The sequence below is a fragment of the Numenius arquata genome, chromosome 1 (genome assembly GCF_964106895.1).
Source record: "Numenius arquata chromosome 1, bNumArq3.hap1.1, whole genome shotgun sequence".
Taxonomy (NCBI): Eukaryota; Metazoa; Chordata; class Aves; order Charadriiformes; family Scolopacidae; genus Numenius; species Numenius arquata.
In genome coordinates this window covers 125,321,714-125,330,940 of record NC_133576.1, presented here as the reverse complement: position 1 = coordinate 125,330,940, position 9,227 = coordinate 125,321,714, and the positions used below count along the sequence as shown (strand labels likewise).

At 44.9% G+C, this 9,227-nt stretch overlaps 1 non-coding gene across 1 annotated transcript; it reads right to left on the bottom strand.

Annotated features, from left to right (window-relative positions):
• Positions 1–7,527: 7,527 nt before the first annotated feature.
• On the bottom strand, positions 7,528–7,699 carry LOC141473521 (U1 spliceosomal RNA). Its single transcript, XR_012463570.1, has one exon. It is a non-coding gene; the product is annotated as a U1 spliceosomal RNA (small nuclear RNA).
• Positions 7,700–9,227: the final 1,528 nt, after the last annotated feature.

The following is a 9,227-nucleotide window of genomic DNA, read 5'->3' as shown; positions in this document are numbered from 1 at the left end:
TGATTACTGGGTCAGCTTGAAAATAAATCACGCTGAGAACCATGATCTGGTAACACCACTGTGTGAAGTAATACAGCCTTTGTTTCAATTCTCTAGCAAAAAGACGCTGAAGCACATACCTTTTCCTACAGGAATACTTAGCAAAATCTGGGATTAGATATGTGGAATCCCATATAAAAGAGAAACAAAGTTTGTGGGAATGAGCAAATTTTTATTTGCCTACCTTGTGTGTATATACATATGAGTATGTATATATATATATAGCAAAAAGCAGACAAGCTTTCAGAGGAACAAGCCTTTCTCTAGGAGATAAACACAGATATCAAGCTAAATTCCAGCTAGGAACAATTGGTGTGGATATGATTTGTATACCAGAGAAAAAACAGACTGTGTGAAAGGAAAGGTTGGTTGGCATCTGGCTGTTTTCTTCGGCTGATACTACTCGCTTCCCTAATAGAAGCTTAGCCTCTTATATAACTAAAATTTTGACTTCTGTTTTGCTTTTTTTTTCAGCAAAATTGCTCTTCTTTACAAAGGAGTCATCACCAGAAGGAAGGCATCCCCATAACTGAAATCAACCCAACGAAACAGTGAATGACTTCCAGTGGGATGTTTCTTTAGCATTGGTATTGTGTCAGGTAGTACTGCTTACTTTAAAAATCACTGATAGCGCTCTAGCAAGATGTATGACTAATGACTTATTCAAATTCTAAGCAGCTAAACAAATTAAACCCAACAATATCCTTTCAGATGTTTTGGGGGGATTTTCAGTAATGCTAAAAAACTAACAAAGGTCTTACTCAGAAATGAAATACTAGAGTAAGATAAAAAACACATGGCTCTGTGGTCATTTATGCCTTCTCAGGCAATAACACAGATCAAAAGACAAAAAGATCTTATTTCTGTAGTTGCATAGGAAGCTGAGATGCCAGAACTAATCAGTTGCATTCTCTCTTCTCCATCTCACCTGACCCTCATCACTTACGTTCTTTATAATGACACTGAATAAACAGTTTGCTCTGGAGAAATGGAAATGAAAGTCACAGGAAAGTCTGCCTTCCTCTTCCAGTCTTTATAACCACAAAGTTGATTTCTACACAACATATGAATCTGGAAATTGAAATTAGCTAACTTATAAAAAAGAGGTCACGATATCTATAGATTTACTTAACCAAAATTGTTGACCGAAGAATTCTGATTAGTCAGAACATTGCAGTCACTTAACAGAAGCATAGTTACTCATGGCGCCAGATAACATAGAAGCAGTAACAACAAGAGGATTAATTCCTTACTGGAAACTGGGACACTGGAATGCACCACTGGGTGTTAATCAGATACTTCTTCTGCTATATAGTAGTGTCCCTTTCAGGACACAGCTTATATTAAAACCAGGAGAAAACAGAAGGATTTCAGTGGCGCAGATCAATTACTAGAGAAGAAGAAATGATATTTGGATGACACTAATGCAATGAGTTAGAATTGTGCTGTCTTGTTTTTCCCTTTAATAAGTCAGAACCGTCTGGCAGGAAAGAGTAAGAAAGTGAATGAAAGAGAATTTAAGTATCCCCAAAGAGTTTAATAAATAGAGGGAGAATACAGTCTTTCTGATCGTCTGTATTCAACTGGCCTGCAGTGATGTGCCAGCTCACTAGGGAACAGGGTGGAATAGTGAATAATAGGGAACTAGATACCAGAAAAGAAGAAATTATTAATTATCTCTATTGCTAGAGGCTTTTCATGGACTGTCTTATATTGTTCTACAAAGAAGGAAATGCATATGAGGTACAAGGAAAAAGGAATAACCTTAATTTCTTCTTTGGTTTACATACTACCTGTCTTCACATCTTTCTTCCTCACTTGATGCTTATCTCTCTATTCTCCTTTCCTCTGTTTCTCCCTATCATTTTTGTGGTCTTCAGCCTCGATATTGAGGTCTACTATCAAATATATCTGCCAACATCCTCTTATAAGCCTGCATGAAATGAGTTGCAAGTAATTGGTCACAAAGTGTTTCCAATGATGGTGAAGAGGGCTACTTTGTGCTGCTGATGTTGTGTATTAATTAAATGGTAAGACCTTAATTGGAAATGTTGGGAAATGCCTTACCCCAGGACAGAAGGCCTTAGCACCTTGTGGGTTTTACATACCTATTCCACCTTCTACCACATGATGTTTTTCCTGAAGGAAAGGAATAAGTACGGGCAGTGAGAGGACAAGAAATTTTTGTGACCCATGTCAAGCTGCACCCAAGTAGAGTGCAGTAAAAAAGGGGGCTTCTGTAAAGTGTGAGTGATATTATTTCCCATACACCGTCTCTTAATGTCTTTTGTATTTAGCTTAAAAGCTGTTTGGGATAAGAATTTCTTTTGCTAGAGGCTACAGACCATGACTACTAGCCTGATGTTCCGGTGCACGGGAGCATATGCCAGGCAGCAGGGAAGCAGACTCTGCAGGGACCTCTCTGCCAAGATACACGGGAAAGGTGGGAACAGATAAGACCTGCACCATGCATAGTAACATACTTGGGCCATGTAAGAGAAGAAGGGGTCCTGAACTTGCTTGGTGACTGAAGAACAATATATTATACATACTAGAGAAGAAATCCCCCATGTTTGTTTGAGATGTGTAAGACAATCTAAGAATCTTGGATTTGGATAATCTAAATGGTGATGTTTGAAAATAAATCATAGGAAAAAAAGTCAAATTTTCTGAGACCAAAGGTACTAGCTAAAAAACACTGACACACATCTTACATTTTCTGTTAAATCTCTGTGCGTGTAATCTGGCTTCATAAATCTGGAACAGGTTCCTTGAAAGTTCTTTTAAGAACAGTAGATGTGGCAAGTCTGAGAAGCAATCTATTGCTTATTTTTGTTGACCTTTGTATTCACCTTTCTGCTGTGTGAAAGCACATTTTTTTTCAGAATAAAGCAGAGAGGAAATCTGTTCATATTAAAGTCCTGACATGTTCCCTTCCTGCTCAGATTTTATCTTAACAAAGGGTGTTGCATCATGGTACAAGAACCCAGGGGAGCTATAAAGATGGTACTGATGTATTTTTACATCAGGACTCAGAGTCATGTTAGGCCAGAATACAAAAATAAATTACAAAAAAAGAAGAAGGGCTTTTGAGTCTACTGTTTATATGTATTATCCAATAAATGTCTCATGCAGACTTCATAAATAGCCCTGGTGACACTCTGAACTTCTCCCTCTTGTGTGAGTGTGTGAAACATTAGTCTACAGGATTGAGGCTTTGGGAACTGGAAAAGTTCATGCAGTGAGGGAACAAAACTTACTCCACAGCCACCAGGCAGTGATACTAAAGAGGCATCCTTTCTCCTTAGGACTGGTTACATTAGACTCCTGTTCAATGGAGTCAATGGAGAGAAACAGGAACATTTAATGCTGCTGTTCATCTTAATTGAAGGGGTCACCTGCCGTAGAAGTACAGATCACTCTCCACTGACTCAACTGTCTACATATCTATAAAGACAGACATCTCTATAAACGTATCTGTAGTGTAATTGCCTGTGGTGAAAGGAGACAAATGCCAGTCTCTGAGGAATTTGTTGGTACACAAATGTTACAAAAACAAAGTCAGTATGAGATGAGTGATAAATTCTGTGTTAGGAAACCTGCAAAATCAGGCCTCAAGATTCTCGGGCTGGGTATCCCAAATTTTCAGACACTTTTAACTTTCTGTGCCTAAAGATCACATCTATCCCTGGGACTAAAAACAGTACTGGCTTACCTTGGAAGGTGATTACAAAGTCTGTGAAGTTGTACAGTTTTGACAATCATCACAGAAATACCACGGAAGAAAAGAGGTACACTAGCTTTGGATCAGGACAAGACTACCACGCAAAAAAAACCCAACCCAATTTGTAGGGCTGTGTACTGAACAACATTTTGTCATTTTTCTTTAACTGGATACAATCCATCCTGTACAGTGACTGTCAATATCACAATCATTCCATTTTCCAGATTTACTAAAATATAGGAATTCTGTAATAAGTGGTTCAACTATCCATTGATATAATTCTGACTTGTGAGATAAAATGCTCTATTTAGAGAATAAATGGTCATTGCTAGTGCTAAAGTACAAAAGAAAACCAGCACTTCTAGGAGTGGGTTCATTCCATTCTAACACAGTTCTGAAACAGTTCAGGTGATCACAACCACCAGAAAGACATAATCAAGTCTCTTATGGTACCTGTCAGCAACATATTGTTTACAAGCAAATTTAGAAGTATAAATGTAGGAAAACATTTAAAAAGTCTGTAAACATTTATGTAGAACCATACTGCAGACTGCCCAAAACATCCACATAGAGCTGCCATTTATGATACCGGATCTACAGGAGGTCTCTGAAGTGGCCTCTTGGGATCAGGACAGACACCCCAGGCTGTCTGAAGTGCCCTGGAGACCCAACTTCAGACACATGAATTAATCTGTACAGGGTGTTCAGTCCCAAACTGATAAATACCCAGTGCCACTGGGGAGGTGGTGGGGTGTCTGAGACCCCCAGGCAGAGCAGACCATCATGGTGCCACGTTCACACCAGCCCTGCCCTGTCCCAGTGTAGCGGCTACAGGCCAGGTGAGGCTCCTTGCAGACCCTGAAGTGACACTGCGGAGCCTGTTCCAGACACCTGAACCCGGCTCTGTTCTGCCAGCTCCGAGATAACTGTCTATGCATGGAGATAGTGGACTTCTAGGCCTTACAAACAGAATTAAAATAAGCATTTAGTGCAATGTGAGATGACATCGTGTATCCCTCCTGGTTGATCTAAAGAGGCATGCATTTTTCCCAGATCCTATCTGCCAGTTTCACATGTATCCATAAGATATTAGCCTGTAAGACAGCCCACGTAGCACTAGGTCAGAAATTAAAGACCTGAATTGCTCCCCGGTGTTTAGACACCACATTTATTTGTCTGCACCCTCATGCTGAACTCCACCTTGCTCTGCCCCAGCCCTGACAGCAACGAGGAGACCCAGGGGAGGTGGGGTGGGACAGGACAGTGAGGGGCTGTGAGGTGACCACAGCCCTGGGCAAGAGGTTGTCCCCACACAGACAGGAGTGACAGTGGGCTCTCCATGTTGGCTGTTTTCCCCATGGGCCTGAGTTACGGGGTTTGTCCACCCCTCTACATTTTAACAAGGCTGAAGAGTGACAGCCCTTTTTCCCTGGGCAGCCAACAGCTCGGCCTTCCATCATCTCTGGAACACCTGGTGATGTTGTGGCCATGTCACAGTGGGCAGAATGCTGGTGGTGGCCGTGACACAGGGGTTGGTGACAGCGCCGCCCAGGACAGGCACAGAGAGGGCTGCATGGTGCTGGCCCAGAGTGGAGGTGAGCAGGCGGGTGAGCGAGGGTTGAGAGGAGAGGCAGGAGGAGAGCAGGAAGGGGAGGGCAGGGCTACCGGGCCCGGGCAGGGAGGCAGGTGTTGCCCGTGGCACCACAGATGGTGGCTGCTCCCCCTTGTCTTCCTTTGTCTTGTGATAGGCCAATTCGGCCTAGGAGACCTGCGCGGTTGAGCAGGGAGCTTCTGAAAAAACTCAAGTGGGAGAAGGAAGTTTACACTGAGTGGAAGAAGGGACTGACCACTTGGGAAGATTACAAGAATACTGTTAGAGTATGCAGGGATGAAACAAGGGAAGCCAAGACCTCCTTGGAATTAAAATTGGCAGGGGATGTCAAAGTCAACAAGAAGGGTTTTTTCAAGTATATTGGAGGCAAAAGGAAAACGAGAGAAAATGTGTGCCCACTGCTGAATGAGATGGGTGCCATGGTGACAGAGGATGCAGAGAAGGCAGAGTTGATGAATGCCTTCTTTGCTTCAGTCTTTACTGCTCAGGCCAGCCCTCAGGAGTCCTGCACTTTGGAGGAAACAGAGAAAGTCTGGACAAAAGAAGACTTCCCCTTAATTGAGGAAGACCAAGTTAGGGAACAGTTAAGTACACTAGATATCTGCAAGTCTATAGGTCCTGATGGGATGCACCCATGAGTGCGGAGGGAGTTGGCAGAAGTCATTGCTGGGCCGTTCTCCAACGTCTTCAAATGGTCCTGGAGAACAAGCAAGGTGCCTGAGGACTGGAGGAAAGCCAGTGTCATCCCAGTCTTCAAGAAGGGCGAGAAGGAGGACCTAGGAAACTACAGGCCAGTCAGCCTCACCTCCATCCCCGGAAAGATGACGGAATGACTCATTCTGGGTGTCATCCCAAAGCATATGGAGCAAAAGAAAGCTATCAGAAGCAGTCAACACAGATTCACCAAGGGGAAATCATGTCTGACTAAACCTGATAGCCTACTATGATGGCATGACTGGATGGATAGATGAGGGGAGGGTGGTGGATGTTGTCTACCTTGACTTCAGCAAGGCTTTTGACACAGTCTCCCACAGCATCCTCATAGGTAAGCTTAGGAAGTGTGGATTAGAGGAATGGACAGTGAGGTGGACTGAAAACTGGCTGAAAGACAGAGCTCAGAGGGTTGTGATTAGGGACACAGAATCTAGTTGGAGGTCCATAACAAGTGGTGTTCCCCAGGGGTCAGTACTGGGTCCAGTCCTCTTCAATATGTTCATCAATGACCTGGATGAAGGGATGGAATGTACCCTCAGCAAGTTTGCTAACGATACAAAACTGGGAGGGGTGGCTGACACACTGGAAGGCTGTGCCGCCATACAGCGAGACATGGACAGGCTGGAGAGCTGGGCAGAGAGGAACCTGATGAAATTCAACAAGGGTAAGTGTAGGGTGCTGCACCTGGGGAGGAATAACCCCACGCACCAGTACAGGTTGGGGGCTGACTTGCTGGAGAACAGCTCTGAGGAGAAAGACCTAGGAGTCCTGGTGGACAATAGGAGCCAACAATGTGCCCTTGTGGCCAAGAAGGCCAATGGCATCCTGGGGTGCGTCAGGAAGAGTGTGACCAGCAGGTCAAGGGAGGTTATCCTCCTCCTCTACTCTGCCCTGGTGAGGCCCCATCTGGAGTACTGTGTCCAGTTCTGGGCTCTCCAGTTCAAGAAGGACAAGGAACTGCTGGAGAGGGTACAACAGAGGGCTACAAAGGTGATTAGGGGCCTGGAGCATCTCTTACGAGGAGAGGCTGAGGGACTTGGGTCTTTTTAGTCTGGAGAAGAGAAGGCTGAGGGGGGATCTGATCAATGCCTATAAATACTTAAAGGGTGGGTGTCAAGAGGACGGGGCCAGTCTTTTTTCAGTGGTGCCCAGTGACAGGACAAGAGGTAACAGGCAAAACTTGTACAGAAGAAGTTCCATCTAAACATTTGAGGATGGCAGAGCACTTGAATAGGCTGCCAAGAGAGATGGTGGAGTCTCCTTCTCTGGACACCTTCAAAACCTGCCTGCACATGTTCCTATGTAACCTGCTCTAGGAGGACCTGCTTTGGCAGGGGGGTTGGACTAGATGATCTCCAGAGGCCCCTTCCAACCCCATATCATTCTGTGATTCTGTGGTAGGCCAAATCGACCTAAACCACAACAGATAAATTGGAATCAGGGGAGAGTGCAAACATAGTCCTCACTACTACTACTACTACTAATTATGCAGTTGAGTTTCCTGCACTGGGGGAAATCACAAGGGTCAGCACACCAGGAGTGCAGGGGATGAGCCTCGCCATGGAAAAACCACCTACCTGATTGCAGTGTCTCCCCTGCCTGGCTAGCTCAATTGGCAGATCATGAAACTTTTAATCTCAGGGTCATGGATTTGAGCCCCATGTTGGGTGCCAATTAATCTGTTGTGTTTTAAGCCAAGAGTTTAGAAGGAACCAAAGTACTTCAATGGAATATTAATAATAAAATAAAAAGGAAATAATTAAATAGATACAATATATACAAAACCGAATCAAACTCTCAGGATGATGTCACCGTCAGGCACTGGGTAAGTCCCAGACTGCATTCAGCAATGGATGAGAACTGGATTCCAGCTCTGCAAATGGGAACACACAGATTAGGATCTAAGGAAGAAGAACAGACAGGATCCTCTTCAGACGTTGGCCATTAAAGAAATAGACTGACACTTTGATGCCTCAGTTTCAATACTGAGTATGGGGCAGATGGGAAGAAATATCCCCGTTGGTCAGCTTTTGGTCACCTGACCAGAAAGACTTGGCTCAAGGCTGGTGGAGCCCAAGGCAGAAGTTGAACATGGTGAGCCAGAGTGGCTGCTTCATTTCTTTCTTATCCTGCATTTTGCAGCCACAGGCCCACACAGGAACAGGACCAGACCATGGCTCAATCCAGTCTGCAGTCACAAACACAGAGACTCGTGGTCTTCTGAGAGGACACTGACACTAACGTAATGAATCAAGAGTCTGGCAGAGACGTGGCAGGGGTTGCCCATGGTGAGCCAGGGTGGCTGCTCCCTCTGTTGCTATCCTGCCTTTTGAAGCCGCAGACCCACAAAGGGACAGGACCAGAACATGGCACACTCTTATCATAAGTGACACAGCCAGAGATTTGCGACTTTCTGAAAGGACACTGACATTAAGTTAAGTCATCAAGAGTCTGGCAGAGGCCTGGGCAGGGGTGGCCCATGGCGGCTGAGGGTGGCTGCCCCTTTGTTGTTATCCTGCTACTTGCAGCTGCAGACTGCCACAGGGACAGGACCAGACCATGGCACAGTCCTATCCAGCCAGAGATTTAATACCTTCTGAAAGGAAACAGACAAGAAGTTAAGGCATCAAGAGTCTGGAAGAGTCCTGCACGTGGGTTGCCCATAATGAACAAGGGTGGCTGCTCACTCTGTTGTTATTCTGCCTTTTGCAGTCATAGGCCCAAAGACAGACAGGAACGGGCCATGGCGCACTCCTGTCCTCACCCACAGAGTCAGAGATTCGCTACATTCTTCAAGGGTATGGACACGAAGTTAAGGCATCAAAAGTGTGGCAGAGCCCTGAGTAGGGGTGGCCCATGATCAGTCAGAGTGGTTGCCCCTTTGTTGTTATCCGGCTTTTTGAAGCCGCAGACCCACACAGGGACAGGACCAGACCACGGCACACTCTCATCATAAGAGACAGAGCCAGAGATTCCTGGCTTTCTGAAAGGACACTGACACTAATTTAAGTCATCAAGAGTCTGGCAAAGCACTGGGCAGGAGTGTCCCATGGTAAGCCAGGCTGGCTGCTTCATTTCTTTCTTATCCTTCCTTTTGCAGCCACAGGCTCACACAGGAAAGGACCAGAGCACAGTGCA